Below are 12500 nucleotides of genomic sequence, written 5' to 3'. Positions count from 1 at the left end.
CGTACAGTAAACACATTATAAATGCAGTAAATAACATCACACAGAGTGGTTCCTTGTTTATTTATTAGTTTGCACTTTTTAATCCTGCACCTGCACACAGCCTTCTTTGGATATGCGCACTATTTGCCCTCTCTTTGTCCTTTTTTTAATTCTAAAATTAAAAAATAATGGGCAATAACTTTCACCACTGTTTTGCATTTGAACAGAATTAATGATCGGCGAACATTACTCTGCTGCTACAGGGCGTCCTTGAAAAAGAGAGCCTGCTCTCAATGGATCTACGCTGTCAAAATAAAGGTTAACTAAATTACCGAACATTGAAGCTTCAAGGTGGACTCCAGTTCAAAATTTAAATTTCATTTTAATTACTAGCCCTGCTGTTATTATTATTGTTTGACTTATTTTTATTCATTTATTGTTTTAAATATCCCTTTTTTGGAGTTACAGAACTACATGAGGTATATGTGTTCTACCTTTATACAGTGTTATCTCTGCGTGACTCTCAATCTCAATCTCAAGATGATTTTTTGTTTTCTTTTGTGATGTTCATCGCTTTTTAAAGCAATTCTTACCTTTATGGAACTTTTACACTTTTCTTTGTTTAAAGGTATAATGTGTAGGACTTCCCCCCATCTAGCGGTGCGGTTGCATATCTGAACGTATTCTTGATGTTGCATTCACGTGAAATCGGGCAGAGGTCAGACAGATGCTGCATGTAACAGGATAAACAAGCGTCTATGTAAACAAGTGGTCCACCAGCACGAGGCAAAACAATACAGGCCTGACAACATGTTGTCATGGTGATGTCGTATTATTTACCTGACCGATGTTTTACCATCTTTCTCTGGTGGAGTAAAATGACATCCGGTTGGTTTGCCGACGGCCGTCTGCCTGACTGCACCTGAATGCAACACCAGTGCCTCCGTCCTTCCTCACACTACACAGTGGTGACAGCTTTAACAGGCCGAGCCCACAGCTCCGCTCAGTTTCCGTGGTTACCTACGGTCACGCTGCCTCTCAACGTAAAAAAAAATGGCGATGCAACATGGCCGCCTCGGTTCGGTGCGTCGCCCACTTATGTATTTGTAACGACTTGTAACAACTCATTCTAAGGTACCAGAAAGCTTTACTTTGTATGCGGCTGTGATTCCACTTCAGTGAAATACGGATTTATGAAAGACATATTAGATTTTTGCTAATAAAAAGCCAAATAAGTTACATACTGGGGCTTTAAGTTAAAGGGATAGTTCACCCAAAATTGAAATTTCACTCATTATCTACTCACCCTCATGTGGACTAAGGGCTGGGAGAAGTTTCAGAGTCCTCCGTGGCTTCTCTGAGTTACAGGGGGTCTCGGCGTAGCAGTGCATGTCCATATAACGGTTGCAAATGGATACCAACTGTCTTCGTAACAAAAAGACACACCAAAAAACATCCAAATACCTCCATGCTGCTCGTATGTAATGTCCGTCTTGTATTGAAGCCCCGAAATGCGAAATTTTCCCCCAAAAAATTTAATAAGTCTATATTTCAAGCTTGTTTTGTAGCGGAAGCTTCTCGAAGCTCCTCTTGACGAACCGGGAAGAGGAGCTTCAAGAAGCTTCTGCTACAAAACAAGAAAGCGCTGAAACTTCTCCCAGCCCTTAGTTGACATGAGGGTGAGTAGATAATGAGTGAAATTTCAATTTTGGGTGAACTATCCCTTAAGTTAAAACGCTATTAATAATCTAATGACGAAAAACACCTGGGATAAAAACTCATCATTATTGCATTCTCATTCACATTCATTCACGTGTGTGTGTGTGTGTGTGTGTGTGTGTGTGTTGTTTAGCTCCGGCCGACCGGTGCCAGCTCCCCATGGAGGAGGGCAGCTGTGGACGTTTCACTCTGCGCTGGTACTTTAACAGCGAGGCTCAGGCCTGCAGGCCCTTCATCTACAGCGGCTGTGGAGGAAACCACAACCGCTTCCTGCAGCTGGAGGAGTGTGAGGAGCTGTGTGTGGGAGACGCTGCAGGTACACACACACACACACACACACACACACACACACACACACACACACACACACACACAGGTGTCTGTCTCATCCTCAGTGTGTAACACATGTTGTGTTGTGCAGGAGCTCGTCCCCTGAAGACAGCACGATGATGGAGACCAGTTCTTCCTCAGCCACAGGAGCGTTTAGTCTTCACTCAGCTCAATATTTTGTCTTTTGTCTATTTATGTTCTCCTTTGTAAATGTGAATTTGACTTTTTTTCTATTGGTAATTAGCTTCAGTGTTGTGGTGAATCATGATCTTTAAATAGCCTGATGCATCAGCCGCTTACTTCATTACATTTCATATAGCGTCTGAACACGAGCCATAGGGATTCGTTTGCTTCCGGGAGGCGGTTGCTTACATTTGCTTCAACTAATCGCTGCTGCTTGGTGGTCACGTGTGCTATACACCGGTTAAGCTCATAGGTTAATCTTGAGCGCTTGAGTTCAACGTCATCGCCTTCACTTACCCGTCTGTTCGCTGATTGGCAAACCGAAAACGCATTGCTAGTGTCCTGACTACATGTTTGAGGCAAATGAAATTTGCCGGAACCAGTAGGCGGCGCTAGCCTGGCTAATCTTTAAAGGGATACGGCAACATTTTTTTTTTCCGTGTCTTGCCTCACTCCAGTAACAGGACTCTGGGTAAAGTAACAAGTCCCCTAACCCTAATTAGCTTAGTTCAAATGCTGGAAGTGCATGGGTAGTGTTAGCCTGCCTCCACCTAAAGTCATCAGAGAAACTCTTCAGCAACTAACAATCTATTTTTAGACTAATATTAGCAACAAAAAAAAGTTGGCGTATTCCTTTAAGTCTTTAGTTTCAACCTCTGCAGCCGTTTGGGTCGAGGAGACAGAAGATGATTAACTGAACCGGAAAAGAAACTGGAACCAAATATGAATCAGTTTAACATAATGAAAGGAACAACTACCTACTAAAAGTTTAACATGTAAAAGTGAGATGGTTTCTCTCTGCAGTGCGTTTAAGACTCTTCCTAAATGTTTTATTGTATAGGCCTCTTCAATCAATCAATCAATTTGTTTATTTTGGGCATGTCAATTTAAATCATCATCATCACACTTCATCTTAGTTCAAATAATACAATACACATGGCCGAAAGGGAAAGCGGGAGAAGCAAAAGCTTATCTAGTCCCGCCCCCATTATTGTTGTGACAGGATTTTATAACAATAATAATTAATCATTAATAAGATCTTCAACTGGAAATAACGATGCAATCATAAATATACTGGTGTATTATTATATACATAGATATATCATTAATATCCTTATAAAGAATGTTGACACTGTTCTGATGCGTTATGGAACATTTTAATAAACATTTATAATAAACCAAATGTTGGAGAACAAAAATCAAATGGTAGATTTTATTATTTTTAATCATTAATCACAGAAAACAGGGAAAAAAAACTGTTTAATAATTAAATAACTGGATCTCAGATTGAACTAGATGATGTTGATTTGTCTTCTTGATGTGATCACAGAAATGTTTCAGTCATGGAAATTTACTGCGTAATTTTTCAGGTCAAGGGTCAATGGAGACGCTACGGAGATTAGAAACGGCCGTGTGTGTTTGTGTGCGTGTGTGCGTGTGATGTTGTGATTTAATCAGCATCGTTTTATTGAGAGGATTTTCTGCTCGCTGCCTGTCTGTGAATCCCCCCCTCCCCGCTCAGTTCCTTCATGCTTTCTAGTTCCTCCTGCTCTCTAACAGGTTCTTGAACGCCTCGTCCCTCCTCCTCCTCCTCCTCCTCCTCCTCCTCCTCCTCCTCCTCCTCCTCTTCCTCTTCTGCTCGAGTTAATTTGAGCAGTTATCTCCGTCAGCATCTCATCGAGCTGCCGAGTGTGTGACGGCTTTAACAAACTCTCGACACACTGACGGAGATGTAAAGATAAAGAGATGGAAATGGTTTCAAATGGCTCAGGTGACACACTCACTCTCTCACACACACTCACACACACACCCACAGAGGCTACAGTATCAGGTTCTCATTGTTTTTCTTCAATTTTTTTTTTTTTTGAGAAATTTTTACCACTTTCTTTCATTATAATTTCAGTTATTTTATTTTTTTAATATTATTATTATATATATATTTTATGAAATTTTACCACTTTTTCTAGGATTTTTTAAAGATAGATGGATATCCCAAGCTGGTAAATTACAGTGCAGCAGCAGCAGTACACACAGTGACAATAACAACACAATGAAGTAAAAGAACAACCTATACATAATAAAATAGCAATATAAAATGTAGAATAAAATGTATATACAACAAATAAGCAGTGTAGTGCAAAATGCAAAAAAAGATGTAAGGTTCAGTGAACAAAACGTTTTTGGAGAAATTTTACCGGTTTTTCTAGAAAAACTTTCAATGTTTTTTTGTTTTTGTTTTGTTTTTTTGGGGGGGAGGGGTCTTACCACTTTTTTCTAGAACTTTTTTTCTTTTTTTGAGACTTTTAACCATTTTTTCTAGGAATGTTTGAATGTTTTGGGAGATATTGTACCACTTTTTCCAGACATTTCTCTACAATATTTGAAGAAAAATCACGCCATTGGCCCTAATTTGAATGAACATTGACTAAAAAAGTAACGTTCTTCAGTCTCAGAACAAATATTTGCATATTCCTTGTGTTTGCTTTCAAAATGTTGTCCAATGGGGGTGCGTGGTCTTATTTGTGTCAATTTAGGGGTCGTTAATGTAAAAAATGTTTGACAACCAAAATAAAGTAAAGAGTCATCTAGAAACAAAGATACACAAGCAGCTTGTGGAACATTAGCAGCTCTGTAACAAATAAATGGAAGTAGTGGGATAGAATAATATGCCATCAAACATCATATAAACAGCATAAAAATGGAAACCTAAGTTCAGAACCAGACCAAACCAGAGTTTATTTATTAATTTCAACTTCTGGCAAAATATCCACCGATCTGCCCCACTGCTCTTATCTGTTATCTGCATATTTGTGTGTGTGTGTGTGTGATCATTATCATGGTTGGTGTGTTAGAAACACGTTTCCTATAACACAGTGTGAGACTTTGAACTTGGTCTCTGTGACACATGGGGAGTTTTAATAACCTTCACTAATTTCATGTTCACTCTGCTACAACAGACTCCTCAGGGCTGCAGCACACACACACACACACACACACACACACACACACACACACACACACACACACACACACACACACACTCTGTCTATGCTAATGTGGGTCTGAGTGTTGGATTTGTTGTAATTTAATATGAGTTATATCTATGCTAATGCAGCTAATGCAGTTCCCACGACAACAGCAGAATATTATTGAGGTTATTTAAACACACAAGAACAAGTGATGATGTCACTGTGTCTCATGATGTCACTGTGAATTATTTTACAACAAAAAGGAGAAAATCTTTTTATCTGTGAAGCTTCGAGAAGAATTCCTCCTCCTCTTCCTCTCCTCTTCCTCTCCTCCTCCTCTCCTCTTCCCCTCTTCCTCTCCTCCTCCTCTCCTCTTCCTCCCCTCCTCCTCTCCTCTTCCCCTCTTCCTCTCCTCCTCTCTCCTTCTCCTCTCCTCTTCCTCTTCCTCTCCCCTCCTCCTCCTCTTCTCTTCCTCTTCTCTTCCCCTCCTCCTCCTCTTCCTCTTCCTCTCCCCTCCTCCTCCTCTTCTCTTCCTCTCCTCGTCTCTCCTTCTCCTCTCCTCTTCCTCTTCCCCTCCTCCTCCTCTCCTCTTCGCTTCCTCTCCTCCTCCTCTTCCTCTTCCTCCTCCTCCCCTCCCTCCCCTCCTCCTCTTCTCTTCCCCTCCTCCTCCTCTCCTCTTCCTCTCCTCCTCCTCCCCTCCTCCTCCTCTTCCCCTCCTCTTCCTCTCCTCCTCCTCCTCTTCCTCCTCCTCTCCTCCTCTTTTCTTTCTCTTCCTCTTCCCCTTCTCCTCCTCCTCTTACTCTCCCCTCCTCCTCTTCCTCTCCTCCTCCTCTTCCCCTCCTCTCCTCTTCTCTTCCTCTTCCCCTCCTCCTCCTCTCCTCTTCCTCTTATCTTCCTCTCCTCTTCCCCTCCTCCTCCTCTCCTTCTCCTCTACTCTTCTCCTCTTCCTCTCCCCCTCCTCCTCTCCTCTTCCTCTTCTCCTCCTCCTCTCCTCTTCCTCTCCTCCTCCTCCTCCTCTCCTCCTCCTCCTCCTCTCCTCTCCTCTTCTTCTCCTCCTCCCCCTCCTCCTCCTCCTCCTCCTCTCCTCCTCCTCCTCCTCCTCTCCGTGATGTGACTCCTCTCTGACCTTGGACAGTTGAAGCCTCGGGATTGGCAGAGCCGGACGCTTGAACCTCGCCAGAGAGAGAGAGAGAGAGAGAGAGAGAGGGATGAGCCAGAGTCCCCCTCTCTCTCTCTCTCTCTCTCTCTCTCTCTCTCTCTCTCTCTCTCTCTCTCTCTCTCTCTCTCTCTCTTACTCTCTCTCTCTCTTGTTTCCTCCCTCTTCCTTCACAAGTACGAATGCTGTTGCTATAGCGATGAAACATCTCACTTTTAGCCTCCGTGTCCTATTAGCATCTGATCTGTGTGTGGTAAATATATACAGTCACTCAGCCATATGTACGTGCATGTGTCTGGAGGAGGAGGAGGAGGAGGAGGAGGAGGAGGAGGAGGAGGAGAGGGAGAGGAGGAGGAGGATTAATGTAAAGCTGGAGTTTGCTGATGCTGCTGTGACCTGAGTGTTATCACCTCCTCTCCTCCTGACTCCTCCTGACTCCTGCTGCTCCTCTCTGTCTTTGACTCTCTCAGCGTTTATTCAGTTTATTGATCCGAGTGTTTGGGTTCAGCTCCTCCTCAGCTGCTCCTCAGCTTCTCCTCCTCTACTCCTCTCCTCCTCCTCAACTCCTCCTCAGCTGTCCCTCCTCAGCTTTTCCTCAGCTCCTCCTGAACTTTTCCTCGACTCCTCCTTAGCTGCTCCTCAGTTGCTCCTCCTCAGCTCCTCCTCAGCTGCTCCTCCTCAGCTGTTCCTCAGTTGCTCCTCCTCAGCTCCTCCTTAGCTGTTCCTCCTCAGCTCCTCCTCAACTTCTCCTCAGCTCCTCCTCAGCTGCTCCTCAGCCCCTCCTCCTCTGCTGTTCCACCTCAGCTCCTCCTCCTCTCCTCCTCTGCTCCTCCTCAGCTCCTCCTCTTCAGCTGCTCCTCAACTTCTCCTCATCTCCTCCTCAGCTCCTCCTCAGCTGCTCCTCCTCATCTCTTCCTCAACTCCTCCTCAGCTGTTCCTCCTCAGCTCCTCCTCCTCTCTTCCTCCTCAGCTGTTCCTCCTTAGCTATTCCTCAGCTCCTCCTCAGCTCCTCCTTAGTTGCTCCTCATCAGCTCCTCCTCAACTTCTCCTCAGCTATTCCTCAGCTCCTCCTCAGCTGCTCCTCCTCATCTCTTCCTCAGCTCCTCCTCAGCTGTTCCTCCTCAGCTCCTCCTCCTCTCTTCCTCCTCAGCTGTTCCTCCTAATCTTCTCCTCAGCTCCTCCTCAGCTCCTCCTTAGTTGCTCCTCCTCAGCTCCTCCTCAACTTCTCCTCAGCTATTCCTCAGCTGCTCCTCCTCATCTCTTCCTCAGCTCCTCCTCCTCAGCTCCTCCTCCTCTCTTCCTCCTCAGCTGTTCCTCCGTAGCTATTTCTCAGCTGTCCCTCCTAATCTTCTCCTCAGCTCCTTATGAGCTCCTCCTCCTCAGCTGTTCCTCAGCTCCTCCTCCTCAGCTCCTCAGTTGCTCCTCCTCAGCTGCTCCTCCTCATCTCCTCATCCTCAGCTCCTCCTCCTCAGCTCCTCCTCAGCTCCTCCTCTGCTCCTCCTCAGCTCCTCCTCCTCAGTTGCTCCTCCTCTGCTCCTCCTCCTCAGCTGTTCCTCAGCTCCTCCTCCTCATCTCCTCCTCAGCTCCTCCTCAGCTGTTCCTCCTCTGCTCCTCCTCCTCTCCTCCTCTTCAGCTTCTCCTCAGCTCCTCCTCTCCTTCTCCTCAGCTATTCCTCAGCTCCTCCTCCTCATCTCTTCCTCAGCTGTTCCTCAACTCCTCCTCAGCTGTTCCTCCTGAGCTCCTCCTCCTCAGCTCCTCCTCCTAAGCTGCTCCTCCTTTGCTCCTCCTCAGCTGTTCCTCCTCAGCTGCTCCTCAGCTCCTCCTCCCTCTGAGAACAGGTTTTACTCTCCGTCTCGTCTCAGCTCAGTGATCTGTTGTTGTTAAAGTTTTTAAATCACTCGACTAGTTGAAGCTCTAGATGAGTTTTTCTTTTTTCTTCTGTTATTTTTGAACAGCAGCAAAACTTTGAGTTAAAGAAATGAACTAAAAATAATCTCCTTCTCTCTGTCTCTCTCTCTCCCTCTCTCTCTGTCCCACCGAGTGTTGATGTTGACTCAGTTTAATTTTTCCTCAGATATAATTTGCATATTCTCTTCATTACAGCGGAGATGAGTCGAGGCCACCTGAGCGACACGAAGCTTCAGCCTCATTTAAAAACTCTCTCCTGGGATTTTTCTCTCTGTCATTCCTCATCTCTCCGCTCCGTCACTCAGCAGCAGCAGCAGCAGCAGCTCGTCTGAGAGTCTACAACCGCTGACCGACGTCTTTCACTTTCTCATCCATCCATCTCAGAGACATAATGAAAACAACAAACATTGTTTCATAGTGTAAAAGGAGAAAAACCAACTGTTCAGTGGAGGAAACAGTAACAGTCACATCAATGAGTTAGAAAGTGAATCGTTTGCTGGTGGCTACAGAAGTAAAACTAGAGATTTAAAAAAAAAAACTAGAGAGATTTAGATCTGCTCTTCTCTCTGAAACAAATTTGGTCTTTTACATTGTATTAATGACAAGGTGGTGTGTTATGCCTAAATCACAAACTGTGTCATTAGTTCATCCACCTGGTGAGAAATATCTACACAGTGACAAGTTGTGTTATGATAAATTACTATTATGCATTGATTAGACCTGTAAGAATAAACATGTGAATCACCACAACTGATTAACAATTAAATAAAATGCATTAAAAATAATGGTGCTAAAAGACTGAAGCACCTTTTACTACTGTAACGAATATGCCAGGTAACCCTTTAATTTACAGGCCGCTAATTAGGTGATAATGTCAAGAAATAGCCTAGAAATAACAAGTAATTGCTTAGTAATGTCAAGAAATAGTTAGAAATAAAGGTCATAGTAATGTGATGTTTTCCATAAAAGGCAAAAGATTACGTACACATGCTTTTCATGTTTTGAATTTTTTGGGAAGGGCCAAAATTTATTTTACTCCACCAAGTCCTTGCAATTGTCGATTACAAGCGATTATTTCTGGGCTATTTCTACGCAATCAATATTTCTTGGCTATATTTCTCAACATTACTGTGAAATTGACCTTTATTTCTTGGCTATTTCTAGACATTATGATGCAATTATTTCATTATTTCTTGACATCATCACGTAATTAACGGCCTGTAAATTAAAAGGTTACCGAATGCCAAATTAAAGACGTAAATTAGCTGGTCTTTTTATTGAAGTTAAAGGGATAGTTCACCCAAAATTTAAATTTCAGCGGGGCTCCGTGCAGCACTGCATGTCCATATGACGATTGCGAACGGAGCTCACTTTTCTTCATCCAAAAAGACACAACAAAAAACATCCAAATACCTCCATAGTGCTCGTCTGTAATGTCCCTCTTGTATTGAAGCCCCAACATGAGAAATTGTTCCGAAAAAAATTTAATAAGTCTATGTTTTAAGCTTGTTTGTAGCAGAAGCTCCCAGTGTCTCAGTTCACTGCTCTGCCTGTGTCTGTGCAAATCTCACGTGATTTGCACTGACCAGCGGAACAATTTCTCATGTTGGGGCTTCAATACAAGAGGGACATTACAGACGAGCAGTATGGAGGTATTTGGATGTTTTTTGGTGTGTGTTTTTGGACGAAGAAAAGTGAGCTCCATTCACAACCGTCATATGGACATGCAGTGCTGCACGGAGCCCCGCTGTAACTCAGAGAAGCCACGGAGGACTCTGAAACTTCTCCCAGCCCTTAGTCCACATGAGGGTGAGTAGATAATGAGTGAAATTAGAATTTTGGGTGAACTATCCCTTTAATGATCTTGCACTCTTCTTCGCATTAGGACACATGCACCGACTTTTTTTTTTTGCCCTCTTCTTGACTGTAAACTGATCTGTAATCTGTAGTTTTGCAGCAGTGAGTCAGAGGCAGAGAGGAGGAGATGCCACTTCCTGTCACACCGTGACATGTTCCTGAGAGTGAGATGTTTCACGGTGATGAAGACGACATGATGGGATGGAGTTGTCGTGGTCGTGGTCGTCGTGGTGATTACGTCAGCTGTTTGATGTCAACAGGAAACGTTGGTGATGCTGAGTTTGTCTGAGAAGTTTCCCTGAGCCGGAGGAGGAGAGAGGGAGGAGGTTAAAGTGGAAGTGACGGGTCAGTGCTCCTCTCCTCCTCCGTCCATCACTCCGTCCACTCTCCTCTCCTCTCCTCTCCTCCCCTCTTCTCCTTCTCTCCTTGTCTCCTTTTCTCCTCTCCTCCCCTCCTCTCTCCTCTCTTCTCCTCTCCAGAAAGTGACGGGTCAGTGCTCGTCTCCTCCTCCGTCCATCACTCCGTCCCTCTGTGGCTCCATCAGACCAGGAAGCTGCTGACTGGGAGCGACGGCAGCAGCTCAGGTGAGGTCACACTGAGCAGCACACCTGTGCACGGCCACGGACAGAAATAGAACGAGATGTTTTTAACCCTGGTTTAGTCTTGCATGTGACAAATAAATAAAATGTGTTCTTCCCTCTGACTCCTCAGGGCCGTCCAGTTCTTCACAGGTTTACAGTAATCTGATCAGATTCTGGATAATAGATCGGATCAAATCTTTAGAATGGAAAATTCAGGGACAGAACGTGATTTAAATTAAATTCAGACAGGTCAAATAACATTTATTATGTACTTAAACCATTACAGTGATAAAGTAAATAAAATTATAAAATTAACTTTTTTAACATTCTACAAATGAAGAGCTCTGAATGTTTCAACTACTGGATATTAAATTGAAATACTAATTTTGAAATTTGAAATTTTAAGTTTTAATTTGAAACGCTTAAAATATTTGCAATGTATTTGAGTAATGTGTATTTGGTTTTTATGTATTTTTTGTGGGTCAGATCAGGTTTGAAAGACATTGAAGAAACAAAAAAACAGCCCTAAGTGTGATACACAGTCACATTTAACACTCAGGATCTGGATTTGGTAAAAGTTTGTATCTGGATCAGACTGATCCGATCCAACTGCTGTGAACAACTGGGATAAAAGTAAAGATGGATTATTTATCCTGGATGGGAAAGCATGGGATTTATTTTTTATTTTATGAATGAATGTGAAACTCTTGACACGTGCTCTCTGGCTCGCTGGCTGGATTTTCCGTTCTGCCGTACCAACATGGCGGCGCAAGATGGCGACACACTCTAAAGCAAGACCCTTGTTATATCTAGATATAAAATAAGAATTAAAAGGCTACGAAAACCAAACAGGTTTTATTTATAGCGATTATACACATATATTCATATAGATTCAAATTTTAACAATAAACCTTGATGATTATTACACACTGGACCTTTATTCAATAAAAAGTGCTCAGTTTTAGTCAGTAATCATCAGTGTAGACATAAATATTCAGTTTTAATCATTATGCTCAGATTTAACCAGTATATAATGTTCAGTGATAAAGTGAAAAAACATCATTATACTTCAGTTTTCCTCGTTCAGAGTGAGAGTAGCCAACGTTCAGTTCGGTAGACGACGATGCCTTCAGGGACCCGGAGGAGATGAGGCTGATTTCACAGCCCATTAGACGTGTTTGAACAGCAGCAGCACTGAGTCGACAGTTTACAGTTTACAGTGACCACGTAACGGCTGAAGGTCAAAGGTCAGAATGAGGCCGACGATGCTGTGACGGTGCAGCTTCTTCTTCCTGCCACCGACGCTGCTAATGAGCCTCCTCCTCCTCCTCCTCCTCCTCCTCCTCCCACCAACACTTCACAGGCGACATTTACTGAGCGACCTCATCCACAGCTCCTCGGCGTCCTGCTGGGAAATCTGCTGCTGCTCATTTATAATGCAGAGATCTGATTGGACAAACACAAACTACACTTACCGGTATGTTTGTCTTCATCTCTATCTCTCTTTCTTTCTTTCTTTCTTTCTTTCTTTCTTTCTTTCTTTCTTTCTTTCTTTCTTTCTTTCTTTCTTTCTTTCTTTCTTTCTCCTTCTCTGTCTCCTCTCTCTCCCTTCCTCCCACTTCTACAACCAAACCCAATAAAACTATTAACTGTGGTGTTTTGCTTAATATTCGATCTCTCCCATCCAGGTCTCTCCTAGTGAATTATTTCATTACAAATCACAAATTGACATATTAACCCTCGCTGACACCTGGTTGCAGCAAGATGAATATTTTAGTTTAAACTAGAAAATTTCCTCTGGGAAATTTTAAAAGGGCC

At 43.4% G+C, this 12500-nt stretch overlaps 1 protein-coding gene across 1 annotated transcript in view; it reads left to right on the top strand.

Moving 5' to 3' along the window:
- The window catches only part of sec61a1a (SEC61 translocon subunit alpha 1a), a 238890-nt gene that overhangs the window by 86156 nt on the left and 140234 nt on the right, over positions 1-12500 (top strand). The gene's annotated exons all lie outside the window — the stretch shown is intronic.

This window comes from Trachurus trachurus, assembly GCF_905171665.1.
Source record: "Trachurus trachurus genome assembly, chromosome: 5".
Lineage (NCBI taxonomy): Eukaryota > Metazoa > Chordata > Actinopteri > Carangiformes > Carangidae > Trachurus > Trachurus trachurus.
This window is presented reverse-complemented; position numbering and strand designations above follow the sequence as displayed.